Raw genomic sequence first — 26,299 nt, forward strand, 5'->3', positions numbered from 1 at the left:
CTGTGTCTCTTTTCAGCTGGCGATAAACCTTTCCTCGATCCTTTGCGGACTTGTAAAACTGTTCATGATCAGAATAAAAAACGCTCACGCTAATACACAAGCACCCGTGTCTCGCCAAAGCTGACAAATAAACAGACGGACAAGCCGCACTGCACGTGTGAACAGGGGAATGAGCGAGCGAGCGGGGATAGGGCGCCTCCTGCGCTTAAAAGCTTACAGCACCTGGTATTCCCAGGCGGTCTCCCATCCAAGTACTAACCAGGCCCATCCCTGTTTAGCTTCCGAGATCAGACGAGATCAGGCGTGCTCAAGGGGGTGTGGCCGTAAGCAAGAGCAAGGCTCGCTGGCACCCTTCTTATAGAGAGGACAGCTCCGTCACCTCTTTTACGACGCTGCTTTTTTCTTGCTTCCTTCCAATGAGGACGGAGCTGCGGGAGAAAGGGCGCTATAGAGGATCGCTGTGGAGAGCTGCTGCTGTGCTTTGACATCTGAGCTCTGTGGAAAACGATCTCAATACAATTCTGAAAAACGCGACTCCCCGAACGCCAGCCGAACAAGTCTCCACAGCCGAAGCGCTGTGTCTCTTTTCAGCTGGCGATAAACCTTTCCTCGATCCTTTGCGGACTTGTAAAACTGTTCATGATCAGAATAAAAAACGCTCACGCTAATACACAAGCACCCGTGTCTCGCCAAAGCTGACAAATAAACAGACGGACAAGCCGCACTGCACGTGTGAACAGGGGAATGAGCGAGCGAGCGGGGATAGGGCGCCTCCTGCGCTTAAAAGCTTACAGCACCTGGTATTCCCAGGCGGTCTCCCATCCAAGTACTAACCAGGCCCATCCCTGTTTAGCTTCCGAGATCAGACGAGATCAGGCGTGCTCAAGGGGGTGTGGCCGTAAGCGAGAGCAAGGCTCGCTGGCACCCTTCTTATAGAGAGGACAGCTCCGTCACCTCTTTTACGACGCTGCTTTTTTCTTGCTTCCTTCCAATGAGGACAGAGCTGCGGGAGAAAGGGCGCTATAGAGGATCGCTGTGGAGAGCTGCTGCTGTGCTTTGACATCTGAGCTCTGTGGAAAACGATCTCAATACAATTCTGAAAAACGCGACTCCCCGAACGCCAGCCGAACAAGTCTCCACAGCCGAAGCGCTGTGTCTCTTTTCAGCTGGCGATAAACCTTTCCTCGATCCTTTGCGGACTTGTAAAACTGTTCATGATCAGAATAAAAAACGCTCACGCTAATACACAAGCACCCGTGTCTCGCCAAAGCTGACAAATAAACAGACGGACAAGCCGCACTGCACGTGTGAACAGGGGAATGAGCGAGCGAGCGGGGATAGGGCGCCTCCTGCGCTTAAAAGCTTACAGCACCTGGTATTCCCAGGCGGTCTCCCATCCAAGTACTAACCAGGCCCATCCCTGTTTAGCTTCCGAGATCAGACGAGATCAGGCGTGCTCAAGGGGGTGTGGCCGTAAGCGAGAGCAAGGCTCGCTGGCACCCTTCTTATAGAGAGGACAGCTCCGTCACCTCTTTTACGACGCTGCTTTTTTCTTGCTTCCTTCCAATGAGGACGGAGCTGCGGGAGAAAGGGCGCTATAGAGGATCGCTGTGGAGAGCTGCTGCTGTGCTTTGACATCTGAGCTCTGTGGAAAACGATCTCAATACAATTCTGAAAAACGCGACTCCCCGAACGCCAGCCGAACAAGTCTCCACAGCCGAAGCGCTGTCTCTTTTCAGCTGGCGATAAACCTTTCCTCGATCCTTTGCGGACTTGTAAAACTGTTCATGATCAGAATAAAAAACGCTCACGCTAATACACAAGCACCCGTGTCTCGCCAAAGCTGACAAATAAACAGACGGACAAGCCGCACTGCACGTGTGAACAGGGGAATGAGCGAGCGAGCGGGGATAGGGCGCCTCCTGCGCTTAAAAGCTTACAGCACCTGGTATTCCCAGGCGGTCTCCCATCCAAGTCCTAACCAGGCCCATCCCTGTTTAGCTTCCGAGATCAGACGAGATCAGGCGTGCTCAAGGGGGTGTGGCCGTAAGCGAGAGCAAGGCTCGCTGGCACCCTTCTTATAGAGAGGACAGCTCCGTCACCTCTTTTACGACGCTGCTTTTTTCTTGCTTCCTTCCAATGAGGACGGAGCTGCGGGAGAAAGGGCGCTATAGAGGATCGCTGTGGAGAGCTGCTGCTGTGCTTTGACATCTGAGCTCTGTGGAAAACGATCTCAATACAATTCTGAAAAACGCGACTCCCCGAACGCCAGCCGAACAAGTCTCCACAGCCGAAGCGCTGTGTCTCTTTTCAGCTGGCGATAAACCTTTCCTCGATCCTTTGCGGACTTGTAAAACTGTTCATGATCAGAATAAAAAACGCTCACGCTAATACACAAGCACCCGTGTCTCGCCAAAGCTGACAAATAAACAGACGGACAAGCCGCACTGCACGTGTGAACAGGGGAATGAGCGAGCGAGCGGGGATAGGGCGCCTCCTGCGCTTAAAAGCTTACAGCACCTGGTATTCCCAGGCGGTCTCCCATCCAAGTACTAACCAGGCCCATCCCTGTTTAGCTTCCGAGATCAGACGAGATCAGGCGTGCTCAAGGGGGTGTGGCCGTAAGCGAGAGCAAGGCTCGCTGGCACCCTTCTTATAGAGAGGACAGCTCCGTCACCTCTTTTACGACGCTGCTTTTTTCTTGCTTCCTTCCAATGAGGACGGAGCTGCGGGAGAAAGGGCGCTATAGAGGATCGCTGTGGAGAGCTGCTGCTGTGCTTTGACATCTGAGCTCTGTGGAAAACGATCTCAATACAATTCTGAAAAACGCGACTCCCCGAACGCCAGCCGAACAAGTCTCCACAGCCGAAGCGCTGTGTCTCTTTTCAGCTGGCGATAAACCTTTCCTCGATCCTTTGCGGACTTGTAAAACTGTTCATGATCAGAATAAAAAACGCTCACGCTAATACACAAGCACCCGTGTCTCGCCAAAGCTGACAAATAAACAGACGGACAAGCCGCACTGCACGTGTGAACAGGGGAATGAGCGAGCGAGCGGGGATAGGGCGCCTCCTGCGCTTAAAAGCTTACAGCACCTGGTATTCCCAGGCGGTCTCCCATCCAAGTACTAACCAGGCCCATCCCTGTTTAGCTTCCGAGATCAGACAAGATCAGGCGTGCTCAAGGGGGTGTGGCCGTAAGCGAGAGCAAGGCTCGCTGGCACCCTTCTTATAGAGAGGACAGCTCCGTCACCTCTTTTACGACGCTGCTTTTTTCTTGCTTCCTTCCAATGAGGACGGAGCTGCGGGAGAAAGGGCGCTATAGAGGATCGCTGTGGAGAGCTGCTGCTGTGCTTTGACATCTGAGCTCTGTGGAAAACGATCTCAATACAATTCTGAAAAACGCGACTCCCCGAACGCCAGCCGAACAAGTCTCCACAGCCGAAGCGCTGTGTCTCTTTTCAGCTGGCGATAAACCTTTCCTCGATCCTTTGCGGACTTGTAAAACTGTTCATGATCAGAATAAAAAACGCTCACGCTAATACACAAGCACCCGTGTCTCGCCAAAGCTGACAAATAAACAGACGGACAAGCCGCACTGCACGTGTGAACAGGGGAATGAGCGAGCGAGCGGGGATAGGGCGCCTCCTGCGCTTAAAAGCTTACAGCACCTGGTATTCCCAGGCGGTCTCCCATCCAAGTACTAACCAGGCCCATCCCTGTTTAGCTTCCGAGATCAGACGAGATCAGGCGTGCTCAAGGGGGTGTGGCCGTAAGCAAGAGCAAGGCTCGCTGGCACCCTTCTTATAGAGAGGACAGCTCCGTCACCTCTTTTACGACGCTGCTTTTTTCTTGCTTCCTTCCAATGAGGACGGAGCTGCGGGAGAAAGGGCGCTATAGAGGATCGCTGTGGAGAGCTGCTGCTGTGCTTTGACATCTGAGCTCTGTGGAAAACGATCTCAATACAATTCTGAAAAACGCGACTCCCCGAACGCCAGCCGAACAAGTCTCCACAGCCGAAGCGCTGTGTCTCTTTTCAGCTGGCGATAAACCTTTCCTCGATCCTTTGCGGACTTGTAAAACTGTTCATGATCAGAATAAAAAACGCTCACGCTAATACACAAGCACCCGTGTCTCGCCAAAGCTGACAAATAAACAGACGGACAAGCCGCACTGCACGTGTGAACAGGGGAATGAGCGAGCGAGCGGGGATAGGGCGCCTCCTGCGCTTAAAAGCTTACAGCACCTGGTATTCCCAGGCGGTCTCCCATCCAAGTACTAACCAGGCCCATCCCTGTTTAGCTTCCGAGATCAGACGAGATCAGGCGTGCTCAAGGGGGTGTGGCCATAAGCGAGAGCAAGGCTCGCTGGCACCCTTCTTATAGAGAGGACAGCTCCGTCACCTCTTTTACGACGCTGCTTTTTTCTTGCTTCCTTCCAATGAGGACGGAGCTGCGGGAGAAAGGGCGCTATAGAGGATCGCTGTGGAGAGCTGCTGCTGTGCTTTGACATCTGAGCTCTGTGGAAAACGATCTCAATACAATTCTGAAAAACGCGACTCCCCGAACGCCAGCCGAACAAGTCTCCACAGCCGAAGCGCTGTGTCTCTTTTCAGCTGGCGATAAACCTTTCCTCGATCCTTTGCGGACTTGTAAAACTGTTCATGATCAGAATAAAAAACGCTCACGCTAATACACAAGCACCCGTGTCTCGCCAAAGCTGACAAATAAACAGACGGACAAGCCGCACTGCACGTGTGAACAGGGGAATGAGCGAGCGAGCGGGGATAGGGCGCCTCCTGCGCTTAAAAGCTTACAGCACCTGGTATTCCCAGGCGGTCTCCCATCCAAGTACTAACCAGGCCCATCCCTGTTTAGCTTCCGAGATCAGACAAGATCAGGCGTGCTCAAGGGGGTGTGGCCGTAAGCGAGAGCAAGGCTCGCTGGCACCCTTCTTATAGAGAGGACAGCTCCGTCACCTCTTTTACGACGCTGCTTTTTTCTTGCTTCCTTCCAATGAGGACGGAGCTGCGGGAGAAAGGGCGCTATAGAGGATCGCTGTGGAGAGCTGCTGCTGTGCTTTGACATCTGAGCTCTGTGGAAAACGATCTCAATACAATTCTGAAAAACGCGACTCCCCGAACGCCAGCCGAACAAGTCTCCACAGCCGAAGCGCTGTGTCTCTTTTCAGCTGGCGATAAACCTTTCCTCGATCCTTTGCGGACTTGTAAAACTGTTCATGATCAGAATAAAAAACGCTCACGCTAATACACAAGCACCCGTGTCTCGCCAAAGCTGACAAATAAACAGACGGACAAGCCGCACTGCACGTGTGAACAGGGGAATGAGCGAGCGAGCGGGGATAGGGCGCCTCCTGCGCTTAAAAGCTTACAGCACCTGGTATTCCCAGGCGGTCTCCCATCCAAGTACTAACCAGGCCCATCCCTGTTTAGCTTCCGAGATCAGACGAGATCAGGCGTGCTCAAGGGGGTGGGGCCGTAAGCGAGAGCAAGGCTCGCTGGCACCCTTCTTATAGAGAGGACAGCTCCGTCACCTCTTTTACGACGCTGCTTTTTTCTTGCTTCCTTCCAATGAGGACGGAGCTGCGGGAGAAAGGGCGCTATAGAGGATCGCTGTGGAGAGCTGCTGCTGTGCTTTGACATCTGAGCTCTGTGGAAAACGATCTCAATACAATTCTGAAAAACGCGACTCCCCGAACGCCAGCCGAACAAGTCTCCACAGCCGAAGCGCTGTGTCTCTTTTCAGCTGGCGATAAACCTTTCCTCGATCCTTTGCGGACTTGTAAAACTGTTCATGATCAGAATAAAAAACGCTCACGCTAATACACAAGCACCCGTGTCTCGCCAAAGCTGACAAATAAACAGACGGACAAGCCGCACTGCACGTGTGAACAGGGGAATGAGCGAGCGAGCGGGGATAGGGCGCCTCCTGCGCTTAAAAGCTTACAGCACCTGGTATTCCCAGGCGGTCTCCCATCCAAGTACTAACCAGGCCCATCCCTGTTTAGCTTCCGAGATCAGACGAGATCAGGCGTGCTCAAGGGGGTGTGGCCGTAAGCGAGAGCAAGGCTCGCTGGCACCCTTCTTATAGAGAGGACAGCTCCGTCACCTCTTTTACGACGCTGCTTTTTTCTTGCTTCCTTCCAATGAGGACGGAGCTGCGGGAGAAAGGGCGCTATAGAGGATCGCTGTGGAGAGCTGCTGCTGTGCTTTGACATCTGAGCTCTGTGGAAAACGATCTCAATACAATTCTGAAAAACGCGACTCCCCGAACGCCAGCCGAACAAGTCTCCACAGCCGAAGCGCTGTGTCTCTTTTCAGCTGGCGATAAACCTTTCCTCGATCCTTTGCGGACTTGTAAAACTGTTCATGATCAGAATAAAAAACGCTCACGCTAATACACAAGCACCCGTGTCTCGCCAAAGCTGACAAATAAACAGACGGACAAGCCGCACTGCACGTGTGAACAGGGGAATGAGCGAGCGAGCGGGGATAGGGCGCCTCCTGCGCTTAAAAGCTTACAGCACCTGGTATTCCCAGGCGGTCTCCCATCCAAGTACTAACCAGGCCCATCCCTGTTTAGCTTCCGAGATCAGACGAGATCAGGCGTGCTCAAGGGGGTGTGGCCGTAAGCGAGAGCAAGGCTCGCTGGCACCCTTCTTATAGAGAGGACAGCTCCGTCACCTCTTTTACGACGCTGCTTTTTTCTTGCTTCCTTCCAATGAGGACGGAGCTGCGGGAGAAAGGGCGCTATAGAGGATCGCTGTGGAGAGCTGCTGCTGTGCTTTGACATCTGAGCTCTGTGGAAAACGATCTCAATACAATTCTGAAAAACGCGACTCCCCGAACGCCAGCCGAACAAGTCTCCACAGCCGAAGCGCTGTGTCTCTTTTCAGCTGGCGATAAACCTTTCCTCGATCCTTTGCGGACTTGTAAAACTGTTCATGATCAGAATAAAAAACGCTCACGCTAATACACAAGCACCCGTGTCTCGCCAAAGCTGACAAATAAACAGACGGACAAGCCGCACTGCACGTGTGAACAGGGGAATGAGCGAGCGAGCGGGGATAGGGCGCCTCCTGCGCTTAAAAGCTTACAGCACCTGGTATTCCCAGGCGGTCTCCCATCCAAGTACTAACCAGGCCCATCCCTGTTTAGCTTCCGAGATCAGACGAGATCAGGCGTGCTCAAGGGGGTGTGGCCGTAAGCGAGAGCAAGGCTCGCTGGCACCCTTCTTATAGAGAGGACAGCTCCGTCACCTCTTTTACGACGCTGCTTTTTTCTTGCTTCCTTCCAATGAGGACGGAGCTGCGGGAGAAAGGGCGCTATAGAGGATCGCTGTGGAGAGCTGCTGCTGTGCTTTGACATCTGAGCTCTGTGGAAAACGATCTCAATACAATTCTGAAAAACGCGACTCCCCGAACGCCAGCCGAACAAGTCTCCACAGCCGAAGCGCTGTGTCTCTTTTCAGCTGGCGATAAACCTTTCCTCGATCCTTTGCGGACTTGTAAAACTGTTCATGATCAGAATAAAAAACGCTCACGCTAATACACAAGCACCCGTGTCTCGCCAAAGCTGACAAATAAACAGACGGACAAGCCGCACTGCACGTGTGAACAGGGGAATGAGCGAGCGAGCGGGGATAGGGCGCCTCCTGCGCTTAAAAGCTTACAGCACCTGGTATTCCCAGGCGGTCTCCCATCCAAGTACTAACCAGGCCCATCCCTGTTTAGCTTCCGAGATCAGACGAGATCAGGCGTGCTCAAGGGGGTGTGGCCGTAAGCGAGAGCAAGGCTCGCTGGCACCCTTCTTATAGAGAGGACAGCTCCGTCACCTCTTTTACGACGCTGCTTTTTTCTTGCTTCCTTCCAATGAGGACGGAGCTGCGGGAGAAAGGGCGCTATAGAGGATCGCTGTGGAGAGCTGCTGCTGTGCTTTGACATCTGAGCTCTGTGGAAAACGATCTCAATACAATTCTGAAAAACGCGACTCCCCGAACGCCAGCCGAACAAGTCTCCACAGCCGAAGCGCTGTGTCTCTTTTCAGCTGGCGATAAACCTTTCCTCGATCCTTTGCGGACTTGTAAAACTGTTCATGATCAGAATAAAAAACGCTCACGCTAATACACAAGCACCCGTGTCTCGCCAAAGCTGACAAATAAACAGATGGACAAGCCGCACTGCACGTGTGAACAGGGGAATGAGCGAGCGAGCGGGGATAGGGCGCCTCCTGCGCTTAAAAGCTTACAGCACCTGGTATTCCCAGGCGGTCTCCCATCCAAGTACTAACCAGGCCCATCCCTGTTTAGCTTCCGAGATCAGACGAGATCAGGCGTGCTCAAGGGGGTGTGGCCGTAAGCGAGAGCAAGGCTCGCTGGCACCCTTCTTATAGAGAGGACAGCTCCGTCACCTCTTTTACGACGCTGCTTTTTTCTTGCTTCCTTCCAATGAGGACGGAGCTGCGGGAGAAAGGGCGCTATAGAGGATCGCTGTGGAGAGCTGCTGCTGTGCTTTGACATCTGAGCTCTGTGGAAAACGATCTCAATACAATTCTGAAAAACGCGACTCCCCGAACGCCAGCCGAACAAGTCTCCACAGCCGAAGCGCTGTGTCTCTTTTCAGCTGGCGATAAACCTTTCCTCGATCCTTTGCGGACTTGTAAAACTGTTCATGATCAGAATAAAAAACGCTCACGCTAATACACAAGCACCCGTGTCTCGCCAAAGCTGACAAATAAACAGACGGACAAGCCGCACTGCACGTGTGAACAGGGGAATGAGCGAGCGAGCGGGGATAGGGCGCCTCCTGCGCTTAAAAGCTTACAGCACCTGGTATTCCCAGGCGGTCTCCCATCCAAGTACTAACCAGGCCCATCCCTGTTTAGCTTCCGAGATCAGACGAGATCAGGCGTGCTCAAGGGGGTGTGGCCGTAAGCGAGAGCAAGGCTCGCTGGCACCCTTCTTATAGAGAGGACAGCTCCGTCACCTCTTTTACGACGCTGCTTTTTTCTTGCTTCCTTCCAATGAGGACGGAGCTGCGGGAGAAAGGGCGCTATAGAGGATCGCTGTGGAGAGCTGCTGCTGTGCTTTGACATCTGAGCTCTGTGGAAAACGATCTCAATACAATTCTGAAAAACGCGACTCCCCGAACGCCAGCCGAACAAGTCTCCACAGCCGAAGCGCTGTGTCTCTTTTCAGCTGGCGATAAACCTTTCCTCGATCCTTTGCGGACTTGTAAAACTGTTCATGATCAGAATAAAAAACGCTCACGCTAATACACAAGCACCCGTGTCTCGCCAAAGCTGACAAATAAACAGACGGACAAGCCGCACTGCACGTGTGAACAGGGGAATGAGCGAGCGAGCGGGGATAGGGCGCCTCCTGCGCTTAAAAGCTTACAGCACCTGGTATTCCCAGGCGGTCTCCCATCCAAGTACTAACCAGGCCCATCCCTGTTTAGCTTCCGAGATCAGACGAGATCAGGCGTGCTCAAGGGGGTGTGGCCGTAAGCGAGAGCAAGGCTCGCTGGCACCCTTCTTATAGAGAGGACAGCTCCGTCACCTCTTTTACGACGCTGCTTTTTTCTTGCTTCCTTCCAATGAGGACGGAGCTGCGGGAGAAAGGGCGCTATAGAGGATCGCTGTGGAGAGCTGCTGCTGTGCTTTGACATCTGAGCTCTGTGGAAAACGATCTCAATACAATTCTGAAAAACGCGACTCCCCGAACGCCAGCCGAACAAGTCTCCACAGCCGAAGCGCTGTGTCTCTTTTCAGCTGGCGATAAACCTTTCCTCGATCCTTTGCGGACTTGTAAAACTGTTCATGATCAGAATAAAAAACGCTCACGCTAATACACAAGCACCCGTGTCTCGCCAAAGCTGACAAATAAACAGACGGACAAGCCGCACTGCACGTGTGAACAGGGGAATGAGCGAGCGAGCGGGGATAGGGCGCCTCCTGCGCTTAAAAGCTTACAGCACCTGGTATTCCCAGGCGGTCTCCCATCCAAGTACTAACCAGGCCCATCCCTGTTTAGTTTCCGAGATCAGACGAGATCAGGCGTGCTCAAGGGGGTGTGGCCGTAAGCGAGAGCAAGGCTCGCTGGCACCCTTCTTATAGAGAGGACAGCTCCGTCACCTCTTTTACGACGCTGCTTTTTTCTTGCTTCCTTCCAATGAGGACGGAGCTGCGGGAGAAAGGGCGCTATAGAGGATCGCTGTGGAGAGCTGCTGCTGTGCTTTGACATCTGAGCTCTGTGGAAAACGATCTCAATACAATTCTGAAAAACGCGACTCCCCGAACGCCAGCCGAACAAGTCTCCACAGCCGAAGCGCTGTGTCTCTTTTCAGCTGGCGATAAACCTTTCCTCGATCCTTTGCGGACTTGTAAAACTGTTCATGATCAGAATAAAAAACGCTCACGCTAATACACAAGCACCCGTGTCTCGCCAAAGCTGACAAATAAACAGACGGACAAGCCGCACTGCACGTGTGAACAGGGGAATGAGCGAGCGAGCGGGGATAGGGCGCCTCCTGCGCTTAAAAGCTTACAGCACCTGGTATTCCCAGGCGGTCTCCCATCCAAGTACTAACCAGGCCCATCCCTGTTTAGCTTCCGAGATCAGACGAGATCAGGCGTGCTCAAGGGGGTGTGGCCGTAAGCGAGAGCAAGGCTCGCTGGCACCCTTCTTATAGAGAGGACAGCTCCGTCACCTCTTTTACGACGCTGCTTTTTTCTTGCTTCCTTCCAATGAGGACGGAGCTGCGGGAGAAAGGGCGCTATAGAGGATCGCTGTGGAGAGCTGCTGCTGTGCTTTGACATCTGAGCTCTGTGGAAAACGATCTCAATACAATTCTGAAAAACGCGACTCCCCGAACGCCAGCCGAACAAGTCTCCACAGCCGAAGCGCTGTGTCTCTTTTCAGCTGGCGATAAACCTTTCCTCGATCCTTTGCGGACTTGTAAAACTGTTCATGATCAGAATAAAAAACGCTCACGCTAATACACAAGCACCCGTGTCTCGCCAAAGCTGACAAATAAACAGACGGACAAGCCGCACTGCACGTGTGAACAGGGGAATGAGCGAGCGAGCGGGGATAGGGCGCCTCCTGCGCTTAAAAGCTTACAGCACCTGGTATTCCCAGGCGGTCTCCCATCCAAGTACTAACCAGGCCCATCCCTGTTTAGCTTCCGAGATCAGACGAGATCAGGCGTGCTCAAGGGGGTGTGGCCGTAAGCGAGAGCAAGGCTCGCTGGCACCCTTCTTATAGAGAGGACAGCTCCGTCACCTCTTTTACGACGCTGCTTTTTTCTTGCTTCCTTCCAATGAGGACGGAGCTGCGGGAGAAAGGGCGCTATAGAGGATCGCTGTGGAGAGCTGCTGCTGTGCTTTGACATCTGAGCTCTGTGGAAAACGATCTCAATACAATTCTGAAAAACGCGACTCCCCGAACGCCAGCCGAACAAGTCTCCACAGCCGAAGCGCTGTGTCTCTTTTCAGCTGGCGATAAACCTTTCCTCGATCCTTTGCGGACTTGTAAAACTGTTCATGATCAGAATAAAAAACGCTCACGCTAATACACAAGCACCCGTGTCTCGCCAAAGCTGACAAATAAACAGACGGACAAGCCGCACTGCACGTGTGAACAGGGGAATGAGCGAGCGAGCGGGGATAGGGCGCCTCCTGCGCTTAAAAGCTTACAGCACCTGGTATTCCCAGGCGGTCTCCCATCCAAGTACTAACCAGGCCCATCCCTGTTTAGCTTCCGAGATCAGACGAGATCAGGCGTGCTCAAGGGGGTGTGGCCGTAAGCGAGAGCAAGGCTCGCTGGCACCCTTCTTATAGAGAGGACAGCTCCGTCACCTCTTTTACGACGCTGCTTTTTTCTTGCTTCCTTCCAATGAGGACGGAGCTGCGGGAGAAAGGGCGCTATAGAGGATCGCTGTGGAGAGCTGCTGCTGTGCTTTGACATCTGAGCTCTGTGGAAAACGATCTCAATACAATTCTGAAAAACGCGACTCCCCGAACGCCAGCCGAACAAGTCTCCACAGCCGAAGCGCTGTGTCTCTTTTCAGCTGGCGATAAACCTTTCCTCGATCCTTTGCGGACTTGTAAAACTGTTCATGATCAGAATAAAAAACGCTCACGCTAATACACAAGCACCCGTGTCTCGCCAAAGCTGACAAATAAACAGACGGACAAGCCGCACTGCACGTGTGAACAGGGGAATGAGCGAGCGAGCGGGGATAGGGCGCCTCCTGCGCTTAAAAGCTTACAGCACCTGGTATTCCCAGGCGGTCTCCCATCCAAGTACTAACCAGGCCCATCCCTGTTTAGCTTCCGAGATCAGACGAGATCAGGCGTGCTCAAGGGGGTGTGGCCGTAAGCGAGAGCAAGGCTCGCTGGCACCCTTCTTATAGAGAGGACAGCTCCGTCACCTCTTTTACGACGCTGCTTTTTTCTTGCTTCCTTCCAATGAGGACGGAGCTGCGGGAGAAAGGGCGCTATAGAGGATCGCTGTGGAGAGCTGCTGCTGTGCTTTGACATCTGAGCTCTGTGGAAAACGATCTCAATACAATTCTGAAAAACGCGACTCCCCGAACGCCAGCCGAACAAGTCTCCACAGCCGAAGCGCTGTGTCTCTTTTCAGCTGGCGATAAACCTTTCCTCGATCCTTTGCGGACTTGTAAAACTGTTCATGATCAGAATAAAAAACGCTCACGCTAATACACAAGCACCCGTGTCTCGCCAAAGCTGACAAATAAACAGACGGACAAGCCGCACTGCACGTGTGAACAGGGGAATGAGCGAGCGAGCGGGGATAGGGCGCCTCCTGCGCTTAAAAGCTTACAGCACCTGGTATTCCCAGGCGGTCTCCCATCCAAGTACTAACCAGGCCCATCCCTGTTTAGCTTCCGAGATCAGACGAGATCAGGCGTGCTCAAGGGGGTGTGGCCGTAAGCGAGAGCAAGGCTCGCTGGCACCCTTCTTATAGAGAGGACAGCTCCGTCACCTCTTTTACGACGCTGCTTTTTTCTTGCTTCCTTCCAATGAGGACGGAGCTGCGGGAGAAAGGGCGCTATAGAGGATCGCTGTGGAGAGCTGCTGCTGTGCTTTGACATCTGAGCTCTGTGGAAAACGATCTCAATACAATTCTGAAAAACGCGACTCCCCGAACGCCAGCCGAACAAGTCTCCACAGCCGAAGCGCTGTGTCTCTTTTCAGCTGGCGATAAACCTTTCCTCGATCCTTTGCGGACTTGTAAAACTGTTCATGATCAGAATAAAAAACGCTCACGCTAATACACAAGCACCCGTGTCTCGCCAAAGCTGACAAATAAACAGACGGACAAGCCGCACTGCACGTGTGAACAGGGGAATGAGCGAGCGAGCGGGGATAGGGCGCCTCCTGCGCTTAAAAGCTTACAGCACCTGGTATTCCCAGGCGGTCTCCCATCCAAGTACTAACCAGGCCCATCCCTGTTTAGCTTCCGAGATCAGACGAGATCAGGCGTGCTCAAGGGGGTGTGGCCGTAAGCGAGAGCAAGGCTCGCTGGCACCCTTCTTATAGAGAGGACAGCTCCGTCACCTCTTTTACGACGCTGCTTTTTTTCCCTTGCGTTTTTCTCTTCTTCCCACGTTCTCTCTCTTCACTGCCTTCGTCCCCGCTCTATTTCACTTCAGCCTTTCACTCTTGCTTCCTTCCAATGAGGACGGAGCTGCGGGAGAAAGGGCGCTATAGAGGATCGCTGTGGAGAGCTGCTGCTGTGCTTTGACATCTGAGCTCTGTGGAAAACGATCTCAATACAATTCTGAAAAACGCGACTCCCCGAACGCCAGCCGAACAAGTCTCCACAGCCGAAGCGCTGTGTCTCTTTTCAGCTGGCGATAAACCTTTCCTCGATCCTTTGCGGACTTGTAAAACTGTTCATGATCAGAATAAAAAACGCTCACGCTAATACACAAGCACCCGTGTCTCGCCAAAGCTGACAAATAAACAGACGGACAAGCCGCACTGCACGTGTGAACAGGGGAATGAGCGAGCGAGCGGGGATAGGGCGCCTCCTGCGCTTAAAAGCTTACAGCACCTGGTATTCCCAGGCGGTCTCCCATCCAAGTACTAACCAGGCCCATCCCTGTTTAGCTTCCGAGATCAGACGAGATCAGGCGTGCTCAAGGGGGTGTGGCCGTAAGCGAGAGCAAGGCTCGCTGGCACCCTTCTTATAGAGAGGACAGCTCCGTCACCTCTTTTACGACGCTGCTTTTTTCTTGCTTCCTTCCAATGAGGACGGAGCTGCGGGAGAAAGGGCGCTATAGAGGATCGCTGTGGAGAGCTGCTGCTGTGCTTTGACATCTGAGCTCTGTGGAAAACGATCTCAATACAATTCTGAAAAACGCGACTCCCCGAACGCCAGCCGAACAAGTCTCCACAGCCGAAGCGCTGTGTCTCTTTTCAGCTGGCGATAAACCTTTCCTCGATCCTTTGCGGACTTGTAAAACTGTTCATGATCAGAATAAAAAACGCTCACGCTAATACACAAGCACCCGTGTCTCGCCAAAGCTGACAAATAAACAGACGGACAAGCCGCACTGCACGTGTGAACAGGGGAATGAGCGAGCGAGCGGGGATAGGGCGCCTCCTGCGCTTAAAAGCTTACAGCACCTGGTATTCCCAGGCGGTCTCCCATCCAAGTACTAACCAGGCCCATCCCTGTTTAGCTTCCGAGATCAGACGAGATCAGGCGTGCTCAAGGGGGTGTGGCCGTAAGCGAGAGCAAGGCTCGCTGGCACCCTTCTTATAGAGAGGACAGCTCCGTCACCTCTTTTACGACGCTGCTTTTTTTCCCTTGCGTTTTTCTCTTCTTCCCACGTTCTCTCTCTTCACTGCCTTCGTCCCCGCTCTATTTCACTTCAGCCTTTCACTCTTGCTTCCTTCCAATGAGGACGGAGCTGCGGGAGAAAGGGCGCTATAGAGGATCGCTGTGGAGAGCTGCTGCTGTGCTTTGACATCTGAGCTCTGTGGAAAACGATCTCAATACAATTCTGAAAAACGCGACTCCCCGAACGCCAGCCGAACAAGTCTCCACAGCCGAAGCGCTGTGTCTCTTTTCAGCTGGCGATAAACCTTTCCTCGATCCTTTGCGGACTTGTAAAACTGTTCATGATCAGAATAAAAAACGCTCACGCTAATACACAAGCACCCGTGTCTCGCCAAAGCTGACAAATAAACAGACGGACAAGCCGCACTGCACGTGTGAACAGGGGAATGAGCGAGCGAGCGGGGATAGGGCGCCTCCTGCGCTTAAAAGCTTACAGCACCTGGTATTCCCAGGCGGTCTCCCATCCAAGTACTAACCAGGCCCATCCCTGTTTAGCTTCCGAGATCAGACGAGATCAGGCGTGCTCAAGGGGGTGTGGCCGTAAACGAGAGCAAGGCTCGCTGGCACCCTTCTTATAGAGAGGACAGCTCCGTCACCTCTTTTACGACGCTGCTTTTTTCTTGCTTCCTTCCAATGAGGACGGAGCTGCGGGAGAAAGGGCGCTATAGAGGATCGCTGTGGAGAGCTGCTGCTGTGCTTTGACATCTGAGCTCTGTGGAAAACGATCTCAATACAATTCTGAAAAACGCGACTCCCCGAACGCCAGCCGAACAAGTCTCCACAGCCGAAGCGCTGTGTCTCTTTTCAGCTGGCGATAAACCTTTCCTCGATCCTTTGCGGACTTGTAAAACTGTTCATGATCAGAATAAAAAACGCTCACGCTAATACACAAGCACCCGTGTCTCGCCAAAGCTGACAAATAAACAGACGGACAAGCCGCACTGCACGTGTGAACAGGGGAATGAGCGAGCGAGCGGGGATAGGGCGCCTCCTGCGCTTAAAAGCTTACACCACCTGGTATTCCCAGGCGGTCTCCCATCCAAGTACTAACCAGGCCCATCCCTGTTTAGCTTCCGAGATCAGACGAGATCAGGCGTGCTCAAGGGGGTGTGGCCGTAAGCGAGAGCAAGGCTCGCTGGCACCCTTCTTATAGAGAGGACAGCTCCGTCACCTCTTTTACGACGCTGCTTTTTTTCCCTTGCGTTTTTCTCTTCTTCCCACGTTCTCTCTCTTCACTGCCTTCGTCCCCGCTCTATTTCACTTCAGCCTTTCACTCTTGCTTCCTTCCAATGAGGACGGAGCTGCGGGAGAAAGGGCGCTATAGAGGATCGCTGTGGAGAGCTGCTGCTGTGCTTTGACATCTGAGCTCTGTGGAAAACGATCTCAATACAATTCTGAAAAACGCGACTCCCCGAACGCCAGCCGAACAAGTCTCCACAGCCGAAGCGCTGTGTCTCTTTTCAGCTGGCGATAAACCTTTCCTCGATCCTTTGCGGACTTGTAAAACTGTTCATGATCAGAATAAAAAACGCTCACGCTAATACACAAGCACCCGTGTCTCGCCAAAGCTGACAAATAAACAGACGGACAAGCCGCACTGCACGTGTGAACAGGGGAATGAGCGAGCGAGCGGGGATAGGGCGCCTCCTGCGCTTAAAAGCTTACAGCACCTGGTATTCCCAGGCGGTCTCCCATCCAAGTACTAACCAGGCCCATCCCTGTTTAGCTTCCGAGATCAGACGAGATCAGGCGTGCTCAAGGGGGTGTGGCCGTAAGCGAGAGCAAGGCTCGCTGGCACCCTTCTTATAGAGAGGACAGCTCCGTCACCTCTTTTACGACGCTGCTTTTTTCTTGCTTCCTTCCAATGAGGACGGAGCTGCGGGAGAAAGGGCGCTATAGAGGATCGCTGTGGAGAGCTGCTGCTGTGCTTTGACGTCTGAGCTCTGTGGAAAACGATCTCAATACAATTCTGAAAAACGCGACTCCCCGAACGCCAGCCGAACAAGTCTCCACAGCCGAAGCGCTGTGTCTCTTTTCAGCTGGCGATAAACCTTTCCTCGATCCTTTGCGGACTTGTAAAACTGTTCATGATCAGAATAAAAAACGCTCACGCTAATACACAAGCACCCGTGTCTCGCCAAAGCTGACAAATAAACAGACGGACAAGCCGCACTGCACGTGTGAACAGGGGAATGAGCGAGCGAGCGGGGATAGGGCGCCTCCTGCGCTTAAAAGCTTACAGCACCTGGTATTCCCAGGCGGTCTCCCATCCAAGTACTAACCAGGCCCATCCCTGTTTAGCTTCCGAGATCAGACGAGATCAGGCGTGCTCAAGGGGGTGTGGCCGTAAGCGAGAGCAAGGCTCGCTGGCACCCTTCTTATAGAGAGGACAGCTCCGTCACCTCTTTTACGACGCTGCTTTTTTCTTGCTTCCTTCCAATGAGGACGGAGCTGCGGGAGAAAGGGCGCTATAGAGGATCGCTGTGGAGAGCTGCTGCTGTGCTTTGACATCTGAGCTCTGTGGAAAACGATCTCAATACAATTCTGAAAAACGCGACTCCCCGAACGCCAGCCGAACAAGTCTCCTCAGCCGAAGCGCTGTGTCTCTTTTCAGCTGGCGATAAACCTTTCCTCGATCCTTTGCGGACTTGTAAAACTGTTCATGATCAGAATAAAAAACGCTCACGCTAATACACAAGCACCCGTGTCTCGCCAAAGCTGACAAATAAACAGACGGACAAGCCGCACTGCACGTGTGAACAGGGGAATGAGCGAGCGAGCGGGGATAGGGCGCCTCCTGCGCTTAAAAGCTTACAGCACCTGGTATTCCCAGGCGGTCTCCCATCCAAGTACTAACCAGGCCCATCCCTGTTTAGCTTCCGAGATCAGACGAGATCAGGCGTGCTCAAGGGGGTGTGGCCGTAAGCGAGAGCAAGGCTCGCTGGCACCCTTCTTATAGAGAGGACAGCTCCGTCACCTCTTTTACGACGCTGCTTTTTTTCCCTTGCGTTTTTCTCTTCTTCCCACGTTCTCTCTCTTCACTGCCTTCGTCCCCGCTCTATTTCACTTCAGCCTTTCACTCTTGCTTCCTTCCAATGAGGACGGAGCTGCGGGAGAAAGGGCGCTTTAGAGGATCGCTGTGGAGAGCTGCTGCTGTGCTTTGACATCTGAGCTCTGTGGAAAACGATCTCAATACAATTCTGAAAAACGCGACTCCCCGAACGCCAGCCGAACAAGTCTCCACAGCCGAAGCGCTGTGTCTCTTTTCAGCTGGCGATAAACCTTTCCTCGATCCTTTGCGGACTTGTAAAACTGTTCATGATCAGAATAAAAAACGCTCACGCTAATACACAAGCACCCGTGTCTCGCCAAAGCTGACAAATAAACAGACGGACAAGCCGCACTGCACGTGTGAACAGGGGAATGAGCGAGCGAGCGGGGATAGGGCGCCTCCTGCGCTTAAAAGCTTACAGCACCTGGTATTCCCAGGCGGTCTCCCATCCAAGTACTAACCAGGCCCATCCCTGTTTAGCTTCCGAGATCAGACAAGATCAGGCGTGCTCAAGGGGGTGTGGCCGTAAGCGAGAGCAAGGCTCGCTGGCACCCTTCTTATAGAGAGGACAGCTCCGTCACCTCTTTTACGACGCTGCTTTTTTTCCCTTGCGTTTTTCTCTTCTTCCCACGTTCTCTCTCTTCACTGCCTTCGTCCCCGCTCTATTTCACTTCAGCCTTTCACTCTTGCTTCCTTCCAATGAGGACGGAGCTGCGGGAGAAAGGGCGCTATAGAGGATCGCTGTGGAGAGCTGCTGCTGTGCTTTGACATCTGAGCTCTGTGGAAAACGATCTCAATACAATTCTGAAAAACGCGACTCCCCGAACGCCAGCCGAACAAGTCTCCACAGCCGAAGCGCTGTGTCTCTTTTCAGCTGGCAATAAACCTTTCCTCGATCCTTTGCGGACTTGTAAAACTGTTCATGATCAGAATAAAAAACGCTCACGCTAATACACAAGCACCCGTGTCTCGCCAAAGCTGACAAATAAACAGACGGACAAGCCGCACTGCACGTGTGAACAGGGGAATGAGCGAGCGAGCGGGGATAGGGCGCCTCCTGCGCTTAAAAGCTTACAGCCCCTGGTATTCCCAGGCGGTCTCCCATCCAAGTACTAACCAGGCCCATCCCTGTTTAGCTTCCGAGATCAGACGAGATCAGGCGTGCTCAAGGGGGTGTGGCCGTAAGCAAGAGCAAGGCTCGCTGGCACCCTTCTTATAGAGAGGACAGCTCCGTCACCTCTTTTACGACGCTGCTTTTTTTCCCTTGCGTTTTTCTCTTCTTCCCACGTTCTCTCTCTTCACTGCCTTCGTCCCCGCTCTATTTCACTTCAGCCTTTCACTCTTGCTTCCTTCCAATGAGGACGGAGCTGCGGGAGAAAGGGCGCTATAGAGGATCGCTGTGGAGAGCTGCTGCTGTGCTTTGACATCTGAGCTCTGTGGAAAACGATCTCAATACAATTCTGAAAAACGCGACTCCCCGAACGCCAGCCGAACAAGTCTCCACAGCCGAAGCGCTGTGTCTCTTTTCAGCTGGCGATAAACCTTTCCTCGATCCTTTGCGGACTTGTAAAACTGTTCATGATCAGAATAAAAAACGCTCACGCTAATACACAAGCACCCGTGTCTCGCCAAAGCTGACAAATAAACAGACGGACAAGCCGCACTGCACGTGTGAACAGGGGAATGAGCGAGCGAGCGGGGATAGGGCGCCTCCTGCGCTTAAAAGCTTACAGCACCTGGTATTCCCAGGCGGTCTCCCATCCAAGTACTAACCAGGCCCATCCCTGTTTAGCTTCCGAGATCAGACGAGATCAGGCGTGCTCAAGGGGGTGTGGCCGTAAGCGAGAGCAAGGCTCGCTGGCACCCTTCTTATAGAGAGGACAGCTCCGTCACCTCTTTTACGACGCTGCTTTTTTCTTGCTTCCTTCCAATGAGGACGGAGCTGCGGGAGAAAGGGCGCTATAGAGGATCGCTGTGGAGAGCTGCTGCTGTGCTTTGACATCTGAGCTCTGTGGAAAACGATCTCAATACAATTCTGAAAAACGCGACTCCCCGAACGCCAGCCGAACAAGTCTCCACAGCCGAAGCGCTGTGTCTCTTTTCAGCTGGCGATAAACCTTTCCTCGATCCTTTGCGGACTTGTAAAACTGTTCATGATCAGAATAAAAAACGCTCACGCTAATACACAAGCACCCGTGTCTCGCCAAAGCTGACAAATAAACAGACGGACAAGCCGCACTGCACGTGTGAACAGGGGAATGAGCGAGCGAGCGGGGATAGGGCGCCTCCTGCGCTTAAAAGCTTACAGCACCTGGTATTCCCAGGCGGTCTCCCATCCAAGTACTAACCAGGCCCATCCCTGTTTAGCTTCCGAGATCAGACGAGATCAGGCGTGCTCAAGGGGGTGTGGCCGTAAGCGAGAGCAAGGCTCGCTGGCACCCTTCTTATAGAGAGGACAGCTCCGTCACCTCTTTTACGACGCTGCTTTTTTCTTGCTTCCTTCCAATGAGGACGGAGCTGCGGGAGAAAGGGCGCTATAGAGGATCGCTGTGGAGAGCTGCTGCTGTGCTTTGACATCTGAGCTCTGTGGAAAACGATCTCAATACAATTCTGAAAAACGCGACTCCCCGAACGCCAGCCGAACAAGTCTCCACAGCCGAAGCGCTGTGTCTCTTTTCAGCTGGCGATAAACCTTTCCTCGATCCTTTGCGGACTTGTAAAACTGTTCATGATCAGAATAAAAAACGCTCACGCTAATACACAAGCACCCGTGTCTCGCCAAAGCTGACAAATAAACAGACGGACAAGCCGCACTGCACGTGTGAACAGGGGAATGAGCGAGCGAGCGGGGATAGGGCGCCTCCTGCGCTTAAAAGCTTACAGCACCTGGTATTCCCAGGCGGTCTCCCATCCAAGTACTAACCAGGCCCATCCCTGTTTAGCTTCCGAGATCAGACGAGATCAGGCGTGCTCAAGGGGGTGTGGCCATAAGCGAGAGCAAGGCTCGCTGGCACCCTTCTTATAGAGAGGACAGCTCCGTCACCTCTTTTACGACGCTGCTTTTTTTCCCTTGCGTTTTTCTCTTCTTCCCACGTTCTCTCTCTTCACTGCCTTCGTCCCCGCTCTATTTCACTTCAGCCTTTCACTCTTGCTTCCTTCCAATGAGGACGGAGCTGCGGGAGAAAGGGCGCTATAGAGGATCGCTGTGGAGAGCTGCTGCTGTGCTTTGACATCTGAGCTCTGTGGAAAACGATCTCAATACAATTCTGAAAAACGCGACTCCCCGAACGCCAGCCGAACAAGTCTCCACAGCCGAAGCGCTGTGTCTCTTTTCAGCTGGCGATAAACCTTTCCTCGATCCTTTGCGGACTTGTAAAACTGTTCATGATCAGAATAAAAAACGCTCACGCTAATACACAAGCACCCGTGTCTCGCCAAAGCTGACAAATAAACAGACGGACAAGCCGCACTGCACGTGTGAACAGGGGAATGAGCGAGCGAGCGGGGATAGGGCGCCTCCTGCGCTTAAAAGCTTACAGCACCTGGTATTCCCAGGCGGTCTCCCATCCAAGTACTAACCAGGCCCATCCCTGTTTAGCTTCCGAGATCAGACGAGATCAGGCGTGCTCAAGGGGGTGTGGCCGTAAGCGAGAGCAAGGCTCGCTGGCACCCTTCTTATAGAGAGGACAGCTCCGTCACCTCTTTTACGACGCTGCTTTTTTTCCCTTGCGTTTTTCTCTTCTTCCCACGTTCTCTCTCTTCACTGCCTTCGTCCCCGCTCTATTTCACTTCAGCCTTTCACTCTTGCTTCCTTCCAATGAGGACGGAGCTGCGGGAGAAAGGGCGCTATAGAGGATCGCTGTGGAGAGCTGCTGCTGTGCTTTGACATCTGAGCTCTGTGGAAAACGATCTCAATACAATTCTGAAAAACGCGACTCCCCGAACGCCAGCCGAACAAGTCTCCACAGCCGAAGCGCTGTGTCTCTTTTCAGCTGGCGATAAACCTTTCCTCGATCCTTTGCGGACTTGTAAAACTGTTCATGATCAGAATAAAAAACGCTCACGCTAATACACAAGCACCCGTGTCTCGCCAAAGCTGACAAATAAACAGACGGACAAGCCGCACTGCACGTGTGAACAGGGGAATGAGCGAGCGAGCGGGGATAGGGCGCCTCCTGCGCTTAAAAGCTTACAGCACCTGGTATTCCCAGGCGGTCTCCCATCCAAGTACTAACCAGGCCCATCCCTGTTTAGCTTCCGCGATCAGACGAGATCAGGCGTGCTCAAGGGGGTGTGGCCGTAAGCAAGAGCAAGGCTCGCTGGCACCCTTCTTATAGAGAGGACAGCTCCGTCACCTCTTTTACGACGCTGCTTTTTTTCCCTTGCGTTTTTCTCTTCTTCCCACGTTCTCTCTCTTCACTGCCTTCGTCCCCGCTCTATTTCACTTCAGCCTTTCACTCTTGCTTCCTTCCAATGAGGACGGAGCTGCGGGAGAAAGGGCGCTATAGAGGATCGCTGTGGAGAGCTGCTGCTGTGCTTTGACATCTGAGCTCTGTGGAAAACGATCTCAATACAATTCTGAAAAACGCGACTCCCCGAACGCCAGCCGAACAAGTCTCCACAGCCGAAGCGCTGTGTCTCTTTTCAGCTGGCGATAAACCTTTCCTCGATCCTTTGCGGACTTGTAAAACTGTTCATGATCAGAATAAAAAACGCTCACGCTAATACACAAGCACCCGTGTCTCGCCAAAGCTGACAAATAAACAGACGGACAAGCCGCACTGCACGTGTGAACAGGGGAATGAGCGAGCGAGCGGGGATAGGGCGCCTCCTGCGCTTAAAAGCTTACAGCACCTGGTATTCCCAGGCGGTCTCCCATCCAAGTACTAACCAGGCCCATCCCTGTTTAGCTTCCGAGATCAGACGAGATCAGGCGTGCTCAAGGGGGTGTGGCCGTAAGCGAGAGCAAGGCTCGCTGGCACCCTTCTTATAGAGAGGACAGCTCCGTCACCTCTTTTACGACGCTGCTTTTTTTCCCTTGCGTTTTTCTCTTCTTCCCACGTTCTCTCTCTTCACTGCCTTCGTCCCCGCTCTATTTCACTTCAGCCTTTCACTCTTGCTTCCTTCCAATGAGGACGGAGCTGCGGGAGAAAGGGCGCTATAGAGGATCGCTGTGGAGAGCTGCTGCTGTGCTTTGACATCTGAGCTCTGTGGAAAACGATCTCAATACAATTCTGAAAAACGCGACTCCCCGAACGCCAGCCGAACAAGTCTCCACAGCCGAAGCGCTGTGTCTCTTTTCAGCTGGCGATAAACCTTTCCTCGATCCTTTGCGGACTTGTAAAACTGTTCATGATCAGAATAAAAAACGCTCACGCTAATACACAAGCACCCGTGTCTCGCCAAAGCTGACAAATAAACAGACGGACAAGCCGCACTGCACGTGTGAACAGGGGAATGAGCGAGCGAGCGGGGATAGGGCGCCTCCTGCGCTTAAAAGCTTACAGCACCTGGTATTCCCAGGCGGTCTCCCATCCAAGTACTAACCAGGCCCATCCCTGTTTAGCTTCCGCGATCAGACGAGATCAGGCGTGCTCAAGGGGGTGTGGCCGTAAGCAAGAGCAAGGCTCGCTGGCACCCTTCTTATAGAGAGGACAGCTCCGTCACCTCTTTTACGACGCTGCTTTTTTTCCCTTGCGTTTTTCTCTTCTTCCCACGTTCTCTCTCTTCACTGCCTTCGTCCCCGCTCTATTTCACTTCAGCCTTTCACTCTTGCTTCCTTCCAATGAGGACGGAGCTGCGGGAGAAAGGGCGCTATAGAGGATCGCTGTGGAGAGCTGCTGCTGTGCTTTGACATCTGAGCTCTGTGGAAAACGATCTCAATACAATTCTGAAAAACGCGACTCCCCGAACGCCAGCCGAACAAGTCTCCACAGCCGAAGCGCTGTGTCTCTTTTCAGCTGGCGATAAACCTTTCCTCGATCCTTTGCGGACTTGTAAAACTGTTCATGATCAGAATAAAAAACGCTCACGCTAATACACAAGCACCCGTGTCTCGCCAAAGCTGACAAATAAACAGACGGACAAGCCGCACTGCACGTGTGAACAGGGGAATGAGCGAGCGAGCGGGGATAGGGCGCCTCCTGCGCTTAAAAGCTTACAGCACCTGGTATTCCCAGGCGGTCTCCCATCCAAGTACTAACCAGGCCCATCCCTGTTTAGCTTCCGAGATCAGACGAGATCAGGCGTGCTCAAGGGGGTGTGGCCGTAAGCGAGAGCAAGGCTCGCTGGCACCCTTCTTATAGAGAGGACAGCTCCGTCACCTCTTTTACGACGCTGCTTTTTTTCCCTTGCGTTTTTCTCTTCTTCCCACGTTCTCTCTCTTCACTGCCTTCGTCCCCGCTCTATTTCACTTCAGCCTTTCACTCTTGCTTCCTTCCAATGAGGACGGAGCTGCGGGAGAAAGGGCGCTATAGAGGATCGCTGTGGAGAGCTGCTGCTGTGCTTTGACATCTGAGCTCTGTGGAAAACGATCTCAATACAATTCTGAAAAACGCGACTCCCCGAACGCCAGCCGAACAAGTCTCCACAGCCGAAGCGCTGTGTCTCTTTTCAGCTGGCGATAAACCTTTCCTCGATCCTTTGCGGACTTGTAAAACTGTTCATGATCAGAATAAAAAACGCTCACGCTAATACACAAGCACCCGTGTCTCGCCAAAGCTGACAAATAAACAGACGGACAAGCCGCACTGCACGTGTGAACAGGGGAATGAGCGAGCGAGCGGGGATAGGGCGCCTCCTGCGCTTAAAAGCTTACAGCCCCTGGTATTCCCAGGCGGTCTCCCATCCAAGTACTAACCAGGCCCATCCCTGTTTAGCTTCCGAGATCAGACGAGATCAGGCGTGCTCAAGGGGGTGTGGCCGTAAGCGAGAGCAAGGCTCGCTGGCACCCTTCTTATAGAGAGGACAGCTCCGTCACCTCTTTTACGACGCTGCTTTTTTCTTGCTTCCTTCCAATGAGGACGGAGCTGCGGGAGAAAGGGCGCTATAGAGGATCGCTGTGGAGAGCTGCTGCTGTGCTTTGACATCTGAGCTCTGTGGAAAACGATCTCAATACAATTCTGAAAAACGCGACTCCCCGAACGCCAGCCGAACAAGTCTCCACAGCCGAAGCGCTGTCTCTCTTTTCAGCTGGCGATAAACCTTTCCTCGATCCTTTGCGGACTTGTAAAACTGTTCATGATCAGAATAAAAAACGCTCACGCTAATACACAAGCACCCGTGTCTCGCCAAAGCTGACAAATAAACAGACGGACAAGCCGCACTGCACGTGTGAACAGGGGAATGAGCGAGCGAGCGGGGATAGGGCGCCTCCTGCGCTTAAAAGCTTACAGCACCTGGTATTCCCAGGCGGTCTCCCATCCAAGTACTAACCAGGCCCATCCCTGTTTAGCTTCCGAGATCAGACGAGATCAGGCGTGCTCAAGGGGGTGTGGCCGTAAGCGAGAGCAAGGCTCGCTGGCACCCTTCTTATAGAGAGGACAGCTCCGTCACCTCTTTTACGACGCTGCTTTTTTCTTGCTTCCTTCCAATGAGGACGGAGCTGCGGGAGAAAGGGCGCTATAGAGGATCGCTGTGGAGAGCTGCTGCTGTGCTTTGACATCTGAGCTCTGTGGAAAACGATCTCAATACAATTCTGAAAAACGCGACTCCCCGAACGCCAGCCGAACAAGTCTCCACAGCCGAAGCGCTGTGTCTCTTTTCAGCTGGCGATAAACCTTTCCTCGATCCTTTGCGGACTTGTAAAACTGTTCATGATCAGAATAAAAAACGCTCACGCTAATACACAAGCACCCGTGTCTCGCCAAAGCTGACAAATAAACAGACGGACAAGCCGCACTGCACGTGTGAACAGGGGAATGAGCGAGCGAGCGGGGATAGGGCGCCTCCTGCGCTTAAAAGCTTACAGCACCTGGTATTCCCAGGCGGTCTCCCATCCAAGTACTAACCAGGCCCATCCCTGTTTAGCTTCCGAGATCAGACGAGATCAGGCGTGCTCAAGGGGGTGTGGCCGTAAGCAAGAGCAAGGCTCGCTGGCACCCTTCTTATAGAGAGGACAGCTCCGTCACCTCTTTTACGACGCTGCTTTTTTCTTGCTTCCTTCCAATGAGGACGGAGCTGCGGGAGAAAGGGCGCTATAGAGGATCGCTGTGGAGAGCTGCTGCTGTGCTTTGACATCTGAGCTCTGTGGAAAACGATCTCAATACAATTCTGAAAAACGCGACTCCCCGAACGCCAGCCGAACAAGTCTCCACAGCCGAAGCGCTGTGTCTCTTTTCAGCTGGCGATAATCC

General features: G+C 53.0%; 33 non-coding genes and 11 pseudogenes across 33 annotated transcripts; all 44 read right to left on the reverse strand.

The window, feature by feature from the left end:
• Nucleotides 1–210: 210 nt before the first annotated feature.
• Nucleotides 211–329, reverse strand: LOC148827387 (5S ribosomal RNA). The gene has a single exon (XR_016092524.1). It is a non-coding gene; the product is annotated as a 5S ribosomal RNA (ribosomal RNA).
• Nucleotides 330–785: 456 nt separating this feature from the next.
• LOC148827388 (5S ribosomal RNA) lies at nt 786–904 on the reverse strand. The gene has a single exon (XR_016092525.1). It is a non-coding gene; the product is annotated as a 5S ribosomal RNA (ribosomal RNA).
• Nucleotides 905–1,360: 456 nt separating this feature from the next.
• LOC148827389 (5S ribosomal RNA) lies at nt 1,361–1,479 on the reverse strand. The gene has a single exon (XR_016092526.1). It is a non-coding gene; the product is annotated as a 5S ribosomal RNA (ribosomal RNA).
• A 454-nt stretch (nt 1,480–1,933) lies between these two features.
• Nucleotides 1,934–2,052, reverse strand: LOC148827390 (5S ribosomal RNA; annotated as a pseudogene).
• Nucleotides 2,053–2,508: 456 nt separating this feature from the next.
• LOC148827391 (5S ribosomal RNA) lies at nt 2,509–2,627 on the reverse strand. Its single transcript, XR_016092529.1, has one exon. It is a non-coding gene; the product is annotated as a 5S ribosomal RNA (ribosomal RNA).
• Nucleotides 2,628–3,083: 456 nt separating this feature from the next.
• On the reverse strand, nt 3,084–3,202 carry LOC148827392 (5S ribosomal RNA; annotated as a pseudogene).
• A 456-nt stretch (nt 3,203–3,658) lies between these two features.
• LOC148827393 (5S ribosomal RNA) lies at nt 3,659–3,777 on the reverse strand. The gene has a single exon (XR_016092530.1). It is a non-coding gene; the product is annotated as a 5S ribosomal RNA (ribosomal RNA).
• A 456-nt stretch (nt 3,778–4,233) lies between these two features.
• On the reverse strand, nt 4,234–4,352 carry LOC148827394 (5S ribosomal RNA). Its single transcript, XR_016092861.1, has one exon. It is a non-coding gene; the product is annotated as a 5S ribosomal RNA (ribosomal RNA).
• Nucleotides 4,353–4,808: 456 nt separating this feature from the next.
• On the reverse strand, nt 4,809–4,927 carry LOC148827395 (5S ribosomal RNA; annotated as a pseudogene).
• A 456-nt stretch (nt 4,928–5,383) lies between these two features.
• Nucleotides 5,384–5,502, reverse strand: LOC148827396 (5S ribosomal RNA; annotated as a pseudogene).
• A 456-nt stretch (nt 5,503–5,958) lies between these two features.
• Nucleotides 5,959–6,077, reverse strand: LOC148827397 (5S ribosomal RNA). Its single transcript, XR_016092531.1, has one exon. It is a non-coding gene; the product is annotated as a 5S ribosomal RNA (ribosomal RNA).
• A 456-nt stretch (nt 6,078–6,533) lies between these two features.
• On the reverse strand, nt 6,534–6,652 carry LOC148827398 (5S ribosomal RNA). Its single transcript, XR_016092532.1, has one exon. It is a non-coding gene; the product is annotated as a 5S ribosomal RNA (ribosomal RNA).
• Nucleotides 6,653–7,108: 456 nt separating this feature from the next.
• Nucleotides 7,109–7,227, reverse strand: LOC148827399 (5S ribosomal RNA). The gene has a single exon (XR_016092533.1). It is a non-coding gene; the product is annotated as a 5S ribosomal RNA (ribosomal RNA).
• Nucleotides 7,228–7,683: 456 nt separating this feature from the next.
• LOC148827400 (5S ribosomal RNA) lies at nt 7,684–7,802 on the reverse strand. The gene has a single exon (XR_016092534.1). It is a non-coding gene; the product is annotated as a 5S ribosomal RNA (ribosomal RNA).
• A 456-nt stretch (nt 7,803–8,258) lies between these two features.
• On the reverse strand, nt 8,259–8,377 carry LOC148827401 (5S ribosomal RNA). Its single transcript, XR_016092535.1, has one exon. It is a non-coding gene; the product is annotated as a 5S ribosomal RNA (ribosomal RNA).
• A 456-nt stretch (nt 8,378–8,833) lies between these two features.
• Nucleotides 8,834–8,952, reverse strand: LOC148827402 (5S ribosomal RNA). Its single transcript, XR_016092536.1, has one exon. It is a non-coding gene; the product is annotated as a 5S ribosomal RNA (ribosomal RNA).
• A 456-nt stretch (nt 8,953–9,408) lies between these two features.
• LOC148827403 (5S ribosomal RNA) lies at nt 9,409–9,527 on the reverse strand. Its single transcript, XR_016092537.1, has one exon. It is a non-coding gene; the product is annotated as a 5S ribosomal RNA (ribosomal RNA).
• A 456-nt stretch (nt 9,528–9,983) lies between these two features.
• Nucleotides 9,984–10,102, reverse strand: LOC148827404 (5S ribosomal RNA; annotated as a pseudogene).
• Nucleotides 10,103–10,558: 456 nt separating this feature from the next.
• LOC148827405 (5S ribosomal RNA) lies at nt 10,559–10,677 on the reverse strand. Its single transcript, XR_016092538.1, has one exon. It is a non-coding gene; the product is annotated as a 5S ribosomal RNA (ribosomal RNA).
• A 456-nt stretch (nt 10,678–11,133) lies between these two features.
• On the reverse strand, nt 11,134–11,252 carry LOC148827406 (5S ribosomal RNA). Its single transcript, XR_016092541.1, has one exon. It is a non-coding gene; the product is annotated as a 5S ribosomal RNA (ribosomal RNA).
• Nucleotides 11,253–11,708: 456 nt separating this feature from the next.
• LOC148827407 (5S ribosomal RNA) lies at nt 11,709–11,827 on the reverse strand. Its single transcript, XR_016092542.1, has one exon. It is a non-coding gene; the product is annotated as a 5S ribosomal RNA (ribosomal RNA).
• Nucleotides 11,828–12,283: 456 nt separating this feature from the next.
• Nucleotides 12,284–12,402, reverse strand: LOC148827408 (5S ribosomal RNA). Its single transcript, XR_016092543.1, has one exon. It is a non-coding gene; the product is annotated as a 5S ribosomal RNA (ribosomal RNA).
• Nucleotides 12,403–12,858: 456 nt separating this feature from the next.
• LOC148827409 (5S ribosomal RNA) lies at nt 12,859–12,977 on the reverse strand. Its single transcript, XR_016092544.1, has one exon. It is a non-coding gene; the product is annotated as a 5S ribosomal RNA (ribosomal RNA).
• Nucleotides 12,978–13,433: 456 nt separating this feature from the next.
• On the reverse strand, nt 13,434–13,552 carry LOC148827410 (5S ribosomal RNA). The gene has a single exon (XR_016092545.1). It is a non-coding gene; the product is annotated as a 5S ribosomal RNA (ribosomal RNA).
• A 537-nt stretch (nt 13,553–14,089) lies between these two features.
• Nucleotides 14,090–14,208, reverse strand: LOC148827411 (5S ribosomal RNA). Its single transcript, XR_016092546.1, has one exon. It is a non-coding gene; the product is annotated as a 5S ribosomal RNA (ribosomal RNA).
• Nucleotides 14,209–14,664: 456 nt separating this feature from the next.
• On the reverse strand, nt 14,665–14,783 carry LOC148827412 (5S ribosomal RNA). The gene has a single exon (XR_016092547.1). It is a non-coding gene; the product is annotated as a 5S ribosomal RNA (ribosomal RNA).
• Nucleotides 14,784–15,320: 537 nt separating this feature from the next.
• Nucleotides 15,321–15,439, reverse strand: LOC148827413 (5S ribosomal RNA). Its single transcript, XR_016092890.1, has one exon. It is a non-coding gene; the product is annotated as a 5S ribosomal RNA (ribosomal RNA).
• A 456-nt stretch (nt 15,440–15,895) lies between these two features.
• On the reverse strand, nt 15,896–16,014 carry LOC148827414 (5S ribosomal RNA; annotated as a pseudogene).
• Nucleotides 16,015–16,551: 537 nt separating this feature from the next.
• On the reverse strand, nt 16,552–16,670 carry LOC148827415 (5S ribosomal RNA). Its single transcript, XR_016092548.1, has one exon. It is a non-coding gene; the product is annotated as a 5S ribosomal RNA (ribosomal RNA).
• A 456-nt stretch (nt 16,671–17,126) lies between these two features.
• On the reverse strand, nt 17,127–17,245 carry LOC148827416 (5S ribosomal RNA). Its single transcript, XR_016092549.1, has one exon. It is a non-coding gene; the product is annotated as a 5S ribosomal RNA (ribosomal RNA).
• Nucleotides 17,246–17,701: 456 nt separating this feature from the next.
• Nucleotides 17,702–17,820, reverse strand: LOC148827417 (5S ribosomal RNA). Its single transcript, XR_016092551.1, has one exon. It is a non-coding gene; the product is annotated as a 5S ribosomal RNA (ribosomal RNA).
• A 537-nt stretch (nt 17,821–18,357) lies between these two features.
• LOC148827418 (5S ribosomal RNA) lies at nt 18,358–18,476 on the reverse strand (annotated as a pseudogene).
• Nucleotides 18,477–19,013: 537 nt separating this feature from the next.
• On the reverse strand, nt 19,014–19,132 carry LOC148827419 (5S ribosomal RNA; annotated as a pseudogene).
• A 537-nt stretch (nt 19,133–19,669) lies between these two features.
• Nucleotides 19,670–19,788, reverse strand: LOC148827420 (5S ribosomal RNA). Its single transcript, XR_016092553.1, has one exon. It is a non-coding gene; the product is annotated as a 5S ribosomal RNA (ribosomal RNA).
• Nucleotides 19,789–20,244: 456 nt separating this feature from the next.
• LOC148827421 (5S ribosomal RNA) lies at nt 20,245–20,363 on the reverse strand. Its single transcript, XR_016092554.1, has one exon. It is a non-coding gene; the product is annotated as a 5S ribosomal RNA (ribosomal RNA).
• Nucleotides 20,364–20,819: 456 nt separating this feature from the next.
• On the reverse strand, nt 20,820–20,938 carry LOC148827422 (5S ribosomal RNA). The gene has a single exon (XR_016092862.1). It is a non-coding gene; the product is annotated as a 5S ribosomal RNA (ribosomal RNA).
• Nucleotides 20,939–21,475: 537 nt separating this feature from the next.
• Nucleotides 21,476–21,594, reverse strand: LOC148827423 (5S ribosomal RNA). The gene has a single exon (XR_016092555.1). It is a non-coding gene; the product is annotated as a 5S ribosomal RNA (ribosomal RNA).
• A 537-nt stretch (nt 21,595–22,131) lies between these two features.
• LOC148827424 (5S ribosomal RNA) lies at nt 22,132–22,250 on the reverse strand (annotated as a pseudogene).
• A 537-nt stretch (nt 22,251–22,787) lies between these two features.
• LOC148827425 (5S ribosomal RNA) lies at nt 22,788–22,906 on the reverse strand. Its single transcript, XR_016092556.1, has one exon. It is a non-coding gene; the product is annotated as a 5S ribosomal RNA (ribosomal RNA).
• A 537-nt stretch (nt 22,907–23,443) lies between these two features.
• Nucleotides 23,444–23,562, reverse strand: LOC148827426 (5S ribosomal RNA; annotated as a pseudogene).
• Nucleotides 23,563–24,099: 537 nt separating this feature from the next.
• On the reverse strand, nt 24,100–24,218 carry LOC148827427 (5S ribosomal RNA). Its single transcript, XR_016092557.1, has one exon. It is a non-coding gene; the product is annotated as a 5S ribosomal RNA (ribosomal RNA).
• Nucleotides 24,219–24,755: 537 nt separating this feature from the next.
• Nucleotides 24,756–24,874, reverse strand: LOC148827428 (5S ribosomal RNA; annotated as a pseudogene).
• Nucleotides 24,875–25,330: 456 nt separating this feature from the next.
• Nucleotides 25,331–25,449, reverse strand: LOC148827429 (5S ribosomal RNA). Its single transcript, XR_016092558.1, has one exon. It is a non-coding gene; the product is annotated as a 5S ribosomal RNA (ribosomal RNA).
• A 456-nt stretch (nt 25,450–25,905) lies between these two features.
• LOC148827430 (5S ribosomal RNA) lies at nt 25,906–26,024 on the reverse strand. Its single transcript, XR_016092559.1, has one exon. It is a non-coding gene; the product is annotated as a 5S ribosomal RNA (ribosomal RNA).
• Nucleotides 26,025–26,299: the final 275 nt, after the last annotated feature.

Source organism: Atractosteus spatula, chromosome 10, assembly GCF_055471065.1.
Source record: "Atractosteus spatula isolate fAtrSpa1 chromosome 10, fAtrSpa1.hap1, whole genome shotgun sequence".
Classification (NCBI taxonomy): Eukaryota; Metazoa; Chordata; class Actinopteri; order Semionotiformes; family Lepisosteidae; genus Atractosteus; species Atractosteus spatula.